Source organism: Nelumbo nucifera, chromosome 3 (assembly GCF_055504915.1).
Source record: "Nelumbo nucifera cultivar China Antique chromosome 3, China Antique-T2T, whole genome shotgun sequence".
In the NCBI taxonomy this organism is placed as follows: Eukaryota; Viridiplantae; Streptophyta; class Magnoliopsida; order Proteales; family Nelumbonaceae; genus Nelumbo; species Nelumbo nucifera.
Genome location: NC_142651.1, coordinates 30,751,506 through 30,761,497, shown reverse-complemented (window position 1 = coordinate 30,761,497; position 9,992 = coordinate 30,751,506). Strand labels below are relative to the sequence as shown.

The following is a 9,992-nucleotide window of genomic DNA, read 5'->3' as shown; positions in this document are numbered from 1 at the left end:
TGATGGATAGGCATGCATTGATGTCTCTGAGGTGTTGGGCAGGGAGTTACTATCTAAGTGTCTTCTTTTCTTTTCTTTTTTGTTTTTATTATTACATTGATATATTAAAAAAACAGAGAAGCACAAAAGTTGTGCCCCATACGGAGCACAGGGAGATGTTAGATGACGTTTACCCATTTGGTCCATAAATCAAAACCATTGGGCTGCTGCCAGAGAACTTATTTTCTGACCTCTTTAAAGAATATTTTCTTCAGATTCTTGGAATCTGCTTAAAACACATATCCAAGTGGATATACAATCCTAACTTTTGATGGTTTTTTTATAAAGTGACCCCATATACATACATACATACATGCATACATACCCAGAGAAAATGCTTTTTTTTTTTAAAGTAAAAGGAGAGAAGATCAAATCAGCCCCCCACAAGACTGCGTCCCACAATGTCCCACAACACATTTCTGCCATATATTGAAAACATCTTCTGACAATAGTATCAGAAATGATGATGTCATCATCTAGAGATATTCCCAATATATGGCGGGGATGTGCTGTGGGGTGCAGTCTTGTGGGGGTTGATTTGAACTCAAAAGAGAGAGAACCTCAGAACGGAGCTATAAACATACCGGAAAAAACTTTGACAAATCAAATTCAAAACCCCAACCCCCGATTAAAATCTAGATGTCTTTAAATATTTTCATCTCTTCATCCTCCCCTTATGTACACGTACCCTTCCACCATACTCAGTGGAAGAATTTACGGAAGATGGTTGAAATGGGTTCATAAAAAACACTTTGTATATATTAAGCATACATCATGCGGAGAGTGTGATATCACTTTTCTTTCAAACCCCTAAATTGCTCCAGGTGGAGGAGGCCATCTTCAAATTTTATTAAAATTTAAATATTAACACAGGCAAGGTACGTAACTAGCCATCACCAACCTACACAAGACCAAATATAGGAGCTGTGAGGAAAACTACATAACCCTACCTCCACAACTAGTAATTAATACATCCTTGCTCTAGGTATAGCTCTCTCATGTTTGGGACACCAATCCTATCCAATAGGATCGAACTTCTCTGATTTCCCTTGCAAAGTGAGATTCTTCCCAAATAATTAACATTTCTGTTGGAGTCTTTCCCAATAGTTGCTGGCCCATCAACCACTTTACTTGCACCCTCTGTTCTCCTATTATTCCATCTGTCCAAGCTAGCCTTTGAGAAAGTGCAAGTTTATTACTTATTATTTGTTCTATGAATCAAAAACTAGCTAACAGAGACATAAGAAAATTTTGTTTACTAATTCTAGATTGGTTTGATTGAAGCACTTTGTCTTCCACTTCACACTTTTCAATGCTATGATACCTAAATAATTAGTTTATAACAAATGGTAATTAATTAGAAGAGATGCATGGAAACTCAATTGTTAGAAGAAAAACTTTCTAATTAAAGACTTAAAGTCTTAGCTTCCTTCCACAATTAAAAATAGTTAAGAACTTAAGATGCAAACAGAAGCTCCAAAAGGAACAGGCATGACAAGAGTCAGGGCTCACTGCAATTCGTAAATACAGTAGAACCTCCAAAAGAAATAGGTAGGAACTTTCGTGACTAAGGAAGAAAACAACATGTAAAGACAAAAGAAAAGAAATATGACGAAATTTGGATAAAAGTAATCGAACAAATGGGTGGAGAGTGATGCAAATGATTGTGGAAGCATGTGAGAGGATGGTGAAACCACATGGTTAATTTGGAGAAGACAAAGAGGAACAAGAGATTGACAAAGGAGATAGATGGGGGAGGGGGTTCGAGGCCATTTTCTTCTTCACGGGAGAAGATAAGCCAGCATCTTTGTCAAGAAACCTAAGTAAAAGATGGTAGGATGTACCCTCATTTTCATGATTTTGTCTTTCTTATAGACCTGCATGCAAGGGCCCATGTGAATTGCTTCCCATCACCCAACAAAATGCATACATGTATGGATGGTACCTGCAGCTGCTTGCATCTGTTGCATGGTCTTTAGCCACTTAAAGGCAAAGGTCATCAATCCAAGCATTTACCTAACAGGCTTCCTGCAGTAAGGAAAAGGCTTGTAGCTAAAATCAGCTTGTTAGTTGTTTTTCGTCTCATCCTTGGGGAAGGTTTTGAATATTTTAGCTTTGAAGAATGTTTGGTGGAACTTGAAGCTAGCCCATAGGTTTTGCTGCAGTGGAGGAAGATTATTTGAAAGTTTGGATTAAAGAAAACTTCAGAGTCAAATCTTCTCTTTAGACCCTTCAAATTGGTACCGGCGTTTGATCCAGGCTGGGTACCTTCAATAGTCCCAGTCTGGGTTCCAGTGAATTTCTACTTAGAAAATTTGCCGTCTTCCATAGCTCGGTCAATTGGACCAATTTTGAAATTTGACCCTGCAACTATTTCTCTGTGCATTGAAATAGATCCTCTTAAACATCCTTCGAGGAGGGTGTGGAGCGATACAGGTCGAGAAGGTTTTTGGCAAAGATGTTATATATGATGAACAAGTGCCTGATTACTGCACCAACTGTTATAAAGTTGGGCATGGTGTTGCAGCTTGTAAACAAAATAAACAGAATAGGAGGATGGACGGCAATAACACTGGTCGGAAAGTGCAACCTGAGGTTCTGCCGAATCAAAACTTGGTTGGAAACGATGGATAGGATAGTAAAGCTTTGGACGTTGAAAAGGAAGGTGCCTTGAACTTGATTGAAGGTGTACAAAATCTGTCTATTCAGGTAGCTTCTAAGGAAGAATTTTCAATTCCACCTAATCAGGAAAGAACCAGAGATGGGTTTTTTAATCAAACAGTTGGTATGCAAGAAGATGGAGAAAATATCAACATTTAGGATATATAATGGAGAGGATCAAATTGGTGTGGTCCAAAGTGAAGGGAAAGTGTTCATGGAATAGAAGGTGCTTGAAAAATACCACAACGAAGTTGAATGTTTGCAAGGAAGCTCAGAGGCAGTGTTGTTACTATACATATCGAGTTTGGAAGAAGGAAAAATCAATGAAAAAGTAATCAGTGCAGTATAAATGCCAACCAAACGATCGGTACTTGTGAGACCTTGGTTGTTAATGGACAACCTAAAGATGATGGCCTGAATTGCATTAAGGTTCAAGAGGACGGATAAAACTCCATTCAGGTTGAAGATGTGGAAGAGACTCCGATGGGCGGGTGAATGGTGATAATAGTAGTTGCTGAAGATGTGGTGCTGGATATATATATGTCTAATGGGGTAGATGAAATGACCAACATAAATGAATTGGATGATGGCCATCATGGTGAGAAGGTAAGATTGGATGTTATGGAATGAATTAGCTAAATCTTAAGCAGGGTATTATTGAAAAACAGCCAAGTAATGTAAGGCAAATTTCTCCAATAGAGGATGAAGATCAAAATAAAGAAGTGGAAGCTCAATTTGTAGAGGTAAAACCCCAGAATGGTGAGGGTTAGTGATGCTGAAGCCCATCTATGCTGCATTTGGCATTCCTTATTTTAAGGACTTATCTCCTGTTCATAGGGGCATTTTAAGACTGTGTTTGGTTGTAGCTTAATTTTTTTTTTTTGTGCTAATACAAATGCATAGGAGTGCAAATGAAAAAAAAAATGCAAATTTTCATTTAATTTTGTTTTGGGTTTTACTTTATTTTGCTCCATGTCTTAATTTACTTCATTTGTATCGTAATCAAACAAAATAAACTAAAATTTGAAACAAAAATAGTTCAAAATTTACACTCAAATTATTTGCACTGTCATAGTTTTGCAACAGTGCAAATTTATTTACATTGCAACCAAAATAAGTCTTTAAAATAAGGAATGTCAAATTCAACCTTAATAGACCAAGATTTTATAACAGTGAAACAGGAGAAGGGTCAAAAATCCAAGGAAGGACACGGTATGTGGTCAAAGAAACACTTGGAACTGGTTTGGAGTTCTTCAAGGCCAAACAAAGGCTATCATCCTTTCTATTCTAATTAAACTACTTCTAGGTTCAGATAACTTAATGAACACGACTCTCATGTATGGATTCCTTCTTCAAGGGGTAAGGTTTATGCCCTCCCCTTCTTGTTTTTTTAGTGAATGCATTTTTCTTTTCTTAAAAAAAAAAAAAAAAAGAGCTTGAAGCCCATTACTTAGGAGGTCGGATCTGCTCACAACCAAAACCTGTTCGACATTTTAACATGATTTGTGTTTGCACATGGCAGACATGGTGGGTCTCAATCTTATGGTGAGATGTCCGATACAAATCATGTTGGAACCGTGATCCCTAATGAAACATGGACAGGTCAGTGATGGAAATGTTAGCCATGAGAAGACATGTCTTCCCACTCCTATTTCTCAACTTGATATCACATTGTTACAATACTATTATCTTCTACTCTTTCACTTGTATATGGAAAAACTTGTACAAATGTAAAGACACACTCACAATATAAAATGCCATCCAATTTGACTCCTCGAGAGATTGAGTCTATCTAATGTATTGTACTCTTACATGGTATCAAGCCATCCTGAGAAAGATGAGTTAAAAAAACTCAAAGGAACAGTGGTAGGAATGAAATCATTCAAAGCAGCTTAGGAGTAACTCCATTGGGTGTAAAATGAGATAAAGTAGATTGAGATGATATCGTCATATGCATAGAAGACCATTTGCAACACTCTAAGGAGAAATGATGTATTGCAAATTGATGGGATTGGAAGAACTAGGAGGTGACCAAGACATGGATTGAAATAGTAAAGAGTGATTTAAGTGCTCATAATTTAATAATAAATATGGCAATAAGTGCACTTCAAAAAAAAAAGATAGCAATGAATAAATTGGAATGGTGAAATATGATTCATATATCCAACTGGGACATGGCTTAGATGATGATGATAATAAACATATAATATTAGAGACATCCATTTTCCACAAATTTCTGTCATTTTCAAAATTTATCTTATTTTCATTTAATTTTTATATTTTATCCAATTTATGACATCATAAATTGACCAGTTTGACTTGAATGATTAAATTGCCCATTTCCACTATAGGATTTGTTGTTAGTAAAAACGAATGTGACTAAAGATGGGATCCCATTTCTAGGTCAATTTTAAAAAGATTTCCATTTTTAACAAAGTAAGGAGAAGTAGATGTCACCAAAAAAATTTCGCCATCATCATCAACATCAAGACATTATCGTAATTATTGTTTTATGTGGAGTTGGCTATATGAATCCTATTTTTCTTTTATTTTTTTTTTTTAAGTGGTAAGGTAAGAATTTATTAAAAGAAGAGTACAAGAGGTACACGATATTGTATTCGTAAAGGTCATGGAAACCTATGGATACACCGATACAAAAGGGGGTATGGGAGTTTTTAGAGTTTGGGAAGGCTGCCTTGAATCCTTGATCCTTTTTCAACATGTTAAAATAAAGAGGGGTTGATTATTGGTATGTATTTATCCCTATCAATAGTTTTATCCTTGCTTTTTTGCCCATGTACTTTTTTTGCATGGTTTTCAAAACCAGACCGAACTGGAAAAACTGGTAGCCGGTTAGCCCCCTGGGTCTAGTTTTATTAAAAATCGGAAATTTCTAAAAACTTTTGAAAAAGTCAGAAAACCGCTAATTCGGGTAGTCGGATCGCTAAATCATTCGACCTGGGCAGCGGTTCGCGGGTTACTCTTTTTATTTTCAATGTTTTAAATAAAAAAAATAAAAAATAATATACCTTCTCTTCAACCCAATAATCCAGTTTGAATGTTTAGTCCCTTTAGCTTTAGGGTTTCCCGAGTTCCCTCATCTCAACCCTTAGACCCAATCGACCACCTGCAGTAGCCAACACCTCCAGCGTCCGACAGCGACCAGCGACGACGAACTTGTAGGCAATGGGTAGCACTTGCAAGCAGTAGTAAGAGTTGTGGGCCTTGTAGCAGCTTGCACTTGCAGCAGCGAACGGCGAGCTTGCCTACAACCAAGTTTGCAGTGGCGGTTGACGATTTTGCAGCGGCGGGTGAGGGTTTCTAGCGACAGTAATAGTTGCAGCCACTTGCATCAGCAATCACTTGCGACAATCAGTAGGGATCTTGGATCCTCTAAGCAGCATTCTAGAGATGTATATGGAAGAGTTTGACAACACCATGCTCACCAATGTGCGAGGGGTGATATCGACAATTAAGCACGCAAGTCGGGCTATGGTGGAGAGAAAGATATGCGGCTCGATCTTCTGCACTGAAATTGTGGCAACGGCCTTGGGTGGCTCTGCTCCTCGTACATACACCACTTCTAAGCACTTATTGGTGGGGCTGGTCCGGTCAGCCTGTAGTGACCTGGGGGCTCATGGCATTAGGATCAACTGCATCTCCCCTTTTGGAATCACTATCCCATTGGCCTGCAATGCCTTCAATTTGGACCCAAATAGCATGGAAGTTGTCACTTGTGCTGCAGCCAACTTGAAGGGCACTGTGTTAAAGCCCACCCAATGCATATAGCAAAGGCTGCTCTGTTTCTTGCTTCAGATGAAGTAGATGGAAGATTCACAGTGGTTAGTCATAGCTACTCCACCATCCAATGTGTGAGAGAGAGAGAGAGAGAGAGAGATTTACTGATGAAGTTTTATGATTTTATTTTTTTGTATTTTTGAAATTTTTGTGTTTTTGTGTATTTTATTTTTATATTTTTTTATGTATTTTGTACTATATTAGTTTTTATTTAGATAATTTTATTTTTGTATTTTACTGTATTTTTTTCTGTTTTTATTTAATTTTGTATTATTTTTTATTATTTATAAATATATTTTTTATTTTTAATTTATTTATGATGTCACAGGTTGAACCGTTCGACCCGAACGATTGAACCACTTAACCGTTCGACCCAGACAATTGGAGCTACTCCTGGTTTAGTTTGACACTTTTATTATTAGTTTGTACATTCTTCTCGTATCTATATTTTTTTTTACATAGAAATATGTTTATTGTGTTTTTTTAACTATTTTTAATGCCTTTGATTAAGAAAATATATTGCTTATTGTTAAAATATATAATTAATTCTTACTATATAAGTTTGAATCTATAATTTATAATTATTTAGTTTATTTCATTAATATCAAACAATCATCTTATAATGATTTAATAACTTTTTAATATATATTTTATTTTTAAATAATATTTCTAAAAATACAACTACAGTTATTGTGATTTTTAATATTTTATAATATAATTTACGAAACATCTATGCTACTAGAAAGATATGATATCGCAAGGGCTTTGAGCAAGCAAGGTGCCAATTGGCTAGTTGCTAAGGACTCCGACTTGGGATCGAATGCACAAAATGCTGTGCGCGCCCTATCCACAGGACACGAGCGATAGTCGATAGATTCCTGGACCTGGTCCTTCCTTTGCCTGAATCAATGTGTGTGGTGCAGTAGTTGGTTCCCTTCATTGTTATGTATATTCGCAGTCGATTTCCTTCCCTACGCCTGAAGGTGGATCCTACAACTGATTCTTAACTCTCCTCCGGTATGTATGTCTCTTCTTCATCCCTTTATAGTTTTTACAGTGCGGAGTGAAAGTCTAATTAGCGTAACCATTCTCCTTTAATTTTTTTCTTTCTTTCTTTGGATGCTTCAATATCTGTGTAGAGTTCATTATTGGCTTCTGTAATTCATTGCACCAAATCATCTTCTTGTACAGGCCTGCAAAAATCAGGAGAGACAGACCAAAAAAATAGTCCTAGTGGCATTAGAACTAAATTTTGCAAGTATATGAGCTACTCTGTTTTTTGATTCAGTGCTTTTTGTTCTCTTTTATTTATAGTTTTCCTTATTATTTCTACCTTCCAGGGTTGATAGTAATTTATGTTTGGAGCAGATTGGCAAATCAAAACTGTACCGCTTACATCAGTTTAGAAATAGAAATGCTAAAGGGTCAACGAGCACAGTTGGTTCTGTGGAACTGTTTTATGTTGTATATAGGATATAAATATTGGGAATTACAACTGCATTTGTTTTACAGAGGAAGAGAATTGGAACATTTTATTGCAAAGAAACACAGCAACTTTGGTTTTCTGCCATTCGCATGGATTTAAGTCTCAACACTGATTTGTATATGTAATATTAAGTTTATGCTTGCTCCTTCGATCTATTAGCATAATCTCCTCTCCCTCTCTCTCATTTCAGTGTCATCGAAGTTCAAACCCGAGAAGCCCTGGAAATTCCTTAATTCCTTCGGGACTGGAAGATGATCCCAAGCTCCAACATCTCTAGATTAAGATATCTTACTTCATCTATTGAAACCCTGAGTCACCGGTTTCTGCAACGATGTTCTGTGAGTGGGACTGCGAAAGGAAAAGCCAAGATCAAAGCAGGGAAACCACTGAAGAGGTCCAAGATCCCTAAGAAAAAAGGCACTTCTGGTGGCGGGGGTCGAATGAACGAAGCAACTGAACGTTTGAACAGGATGGTTGATTCCTATCTGAATGCCCCTATGCCAATATGATACCTGACGCCTAAACAAAGGGAACGAGAAGCCGAGTGAGAGAAGCTAGGACTCATAAGTAAAGATCGACAGCGTGAGATTGATGCTTTGAAGGTAAAGAAATCAGAGAAAAGTGTGGAAGAGGGTCCAACGATTATTGGGACTCCGGGATTAGATTTGATCTCGTTGGGCCTGGTTGATTGCAAGGGGATCCCGAAGTATGAATTGATGTCGAGGATGGTCGAAGACTTGCGAAGGAGTAACGTAGGGTTCTGATGAGGCGGCACCGGGCTAGGCAGGCAGCAGAGTCAACGTTGCTGCAATTGAAGAAAGAAGCAATCGAGGCACTTCCGGAGCATCTAAAAGCTGCAGCATTGGTGCCAGATCTGACTCCTTTTCCTGCTAATTGGTTCATGGGCGACATTAACACCACCAATTGAAGGCTACATTGAGAAAATTAAAGAAGCAGCAAAGAAGAATGTTGGGAAGGAGAAGCTCAGATGACTGTAGGTTTGGAGTTTTGTTTACTCTTTCTTTTTTTTGTCTTTCTTCTAGAATGTTTGAAGGATTTTGAGTAGCTAAGTTAAGAATGCCATTTTGATTAAAAAATGCTTGCTAGAATGCCCTATTCCTTGATGAAAAATTAAAAAGAACAGAAAAATAAAAAAGAAAATATAGTTGAGAGGGATAATATTAAACTTCTGAATTGGAACAGAAAGGTAAGAGCTAGACAACCTTGTGTGTGTGTGTGTGACTGAATACTACCCAATAACTAATTTCTAATCTCATTCCAATTCCACTAGATTGTCCAATGGTATATGCTCATGAAAACTGATTTAAATGATCTTTAGACAAACAGATGGGAACCTATTATCAATCATCATCATCATCTAAGCCTTGTCCAACTATATGAGGTCAGCAACATGAATCCTGTTCCACCATTCTGTTCCATTCATTGTCATATCCATTGTTAAACTATGGGCTATTAAATCATTTCTCACTCAAACCAATGCCCATTTTGGTCTGCATCTAGCTCTTCTAGCTCTTTCAAATTGAAATAGATCACTTCTTACTGGTGCTTTGGATGGTCTACTTGCATTCACCCAAACCATCTTAGTCTGCTTTTCATCATTTTTTTTGATAGGAAACAGTAACTTTATTAGATAATTGAAAAGATTACAGGCTTACCACCCACAAAATGGATGGAAAAAGAAAATAAAAAACTTACAAACAGGCCCAAAACAAAGCCTCCCTAGTAACTCCTTGCTTAGCTAAAGTGTCAGCCATTCCATTTGCTGACCTTCTTACCCAATTAAAGTGCACCCCAATCTCCCTTGCTAAGCTATTAATCTCTCTTAGAGGCTGTCTAAGAGACCACACACCCAGGTTTCCAGTTTGCATCCACCCTATTACCAGCTTGGAGTCTCCTTCCACTTCTAATTGCTGCATGCCCCATTGTTTTGCCAGTTTCAATCCTTGAAATAAGGCCACTACTTCTGCCCTTAATGAATCTCCCACCC

At 37.3% G+C, this 9,992-nt stretch overlaps 2 pseudogenes across 1 annotated transcript; both read left to right on the top strand.

Annotated features, from left to right (window-relative positions):
- Positions 1–3,195: 3,195 nt before the first annotated feature.
- Positions 3,196–8,109, top strand: LOC148801091 (short-chain dehydrogenase reductase 3b-like; annotated as a pseudogene).
- Positions 7,253–9,646, top strand: LOC104586425 (uncharacterized; annotated as a pseudogene). The gene is made up of 2 exons (XR_016083573.1): positions 7,253–7,515; positions 8,175–9,646. The product of XR_016083573.1 is annotated as an uncharacterized LOC104586425 (transcript).
- The last annotated feature ends 346 nt before the right edge of the window (positions 9,647–9,992 follow it).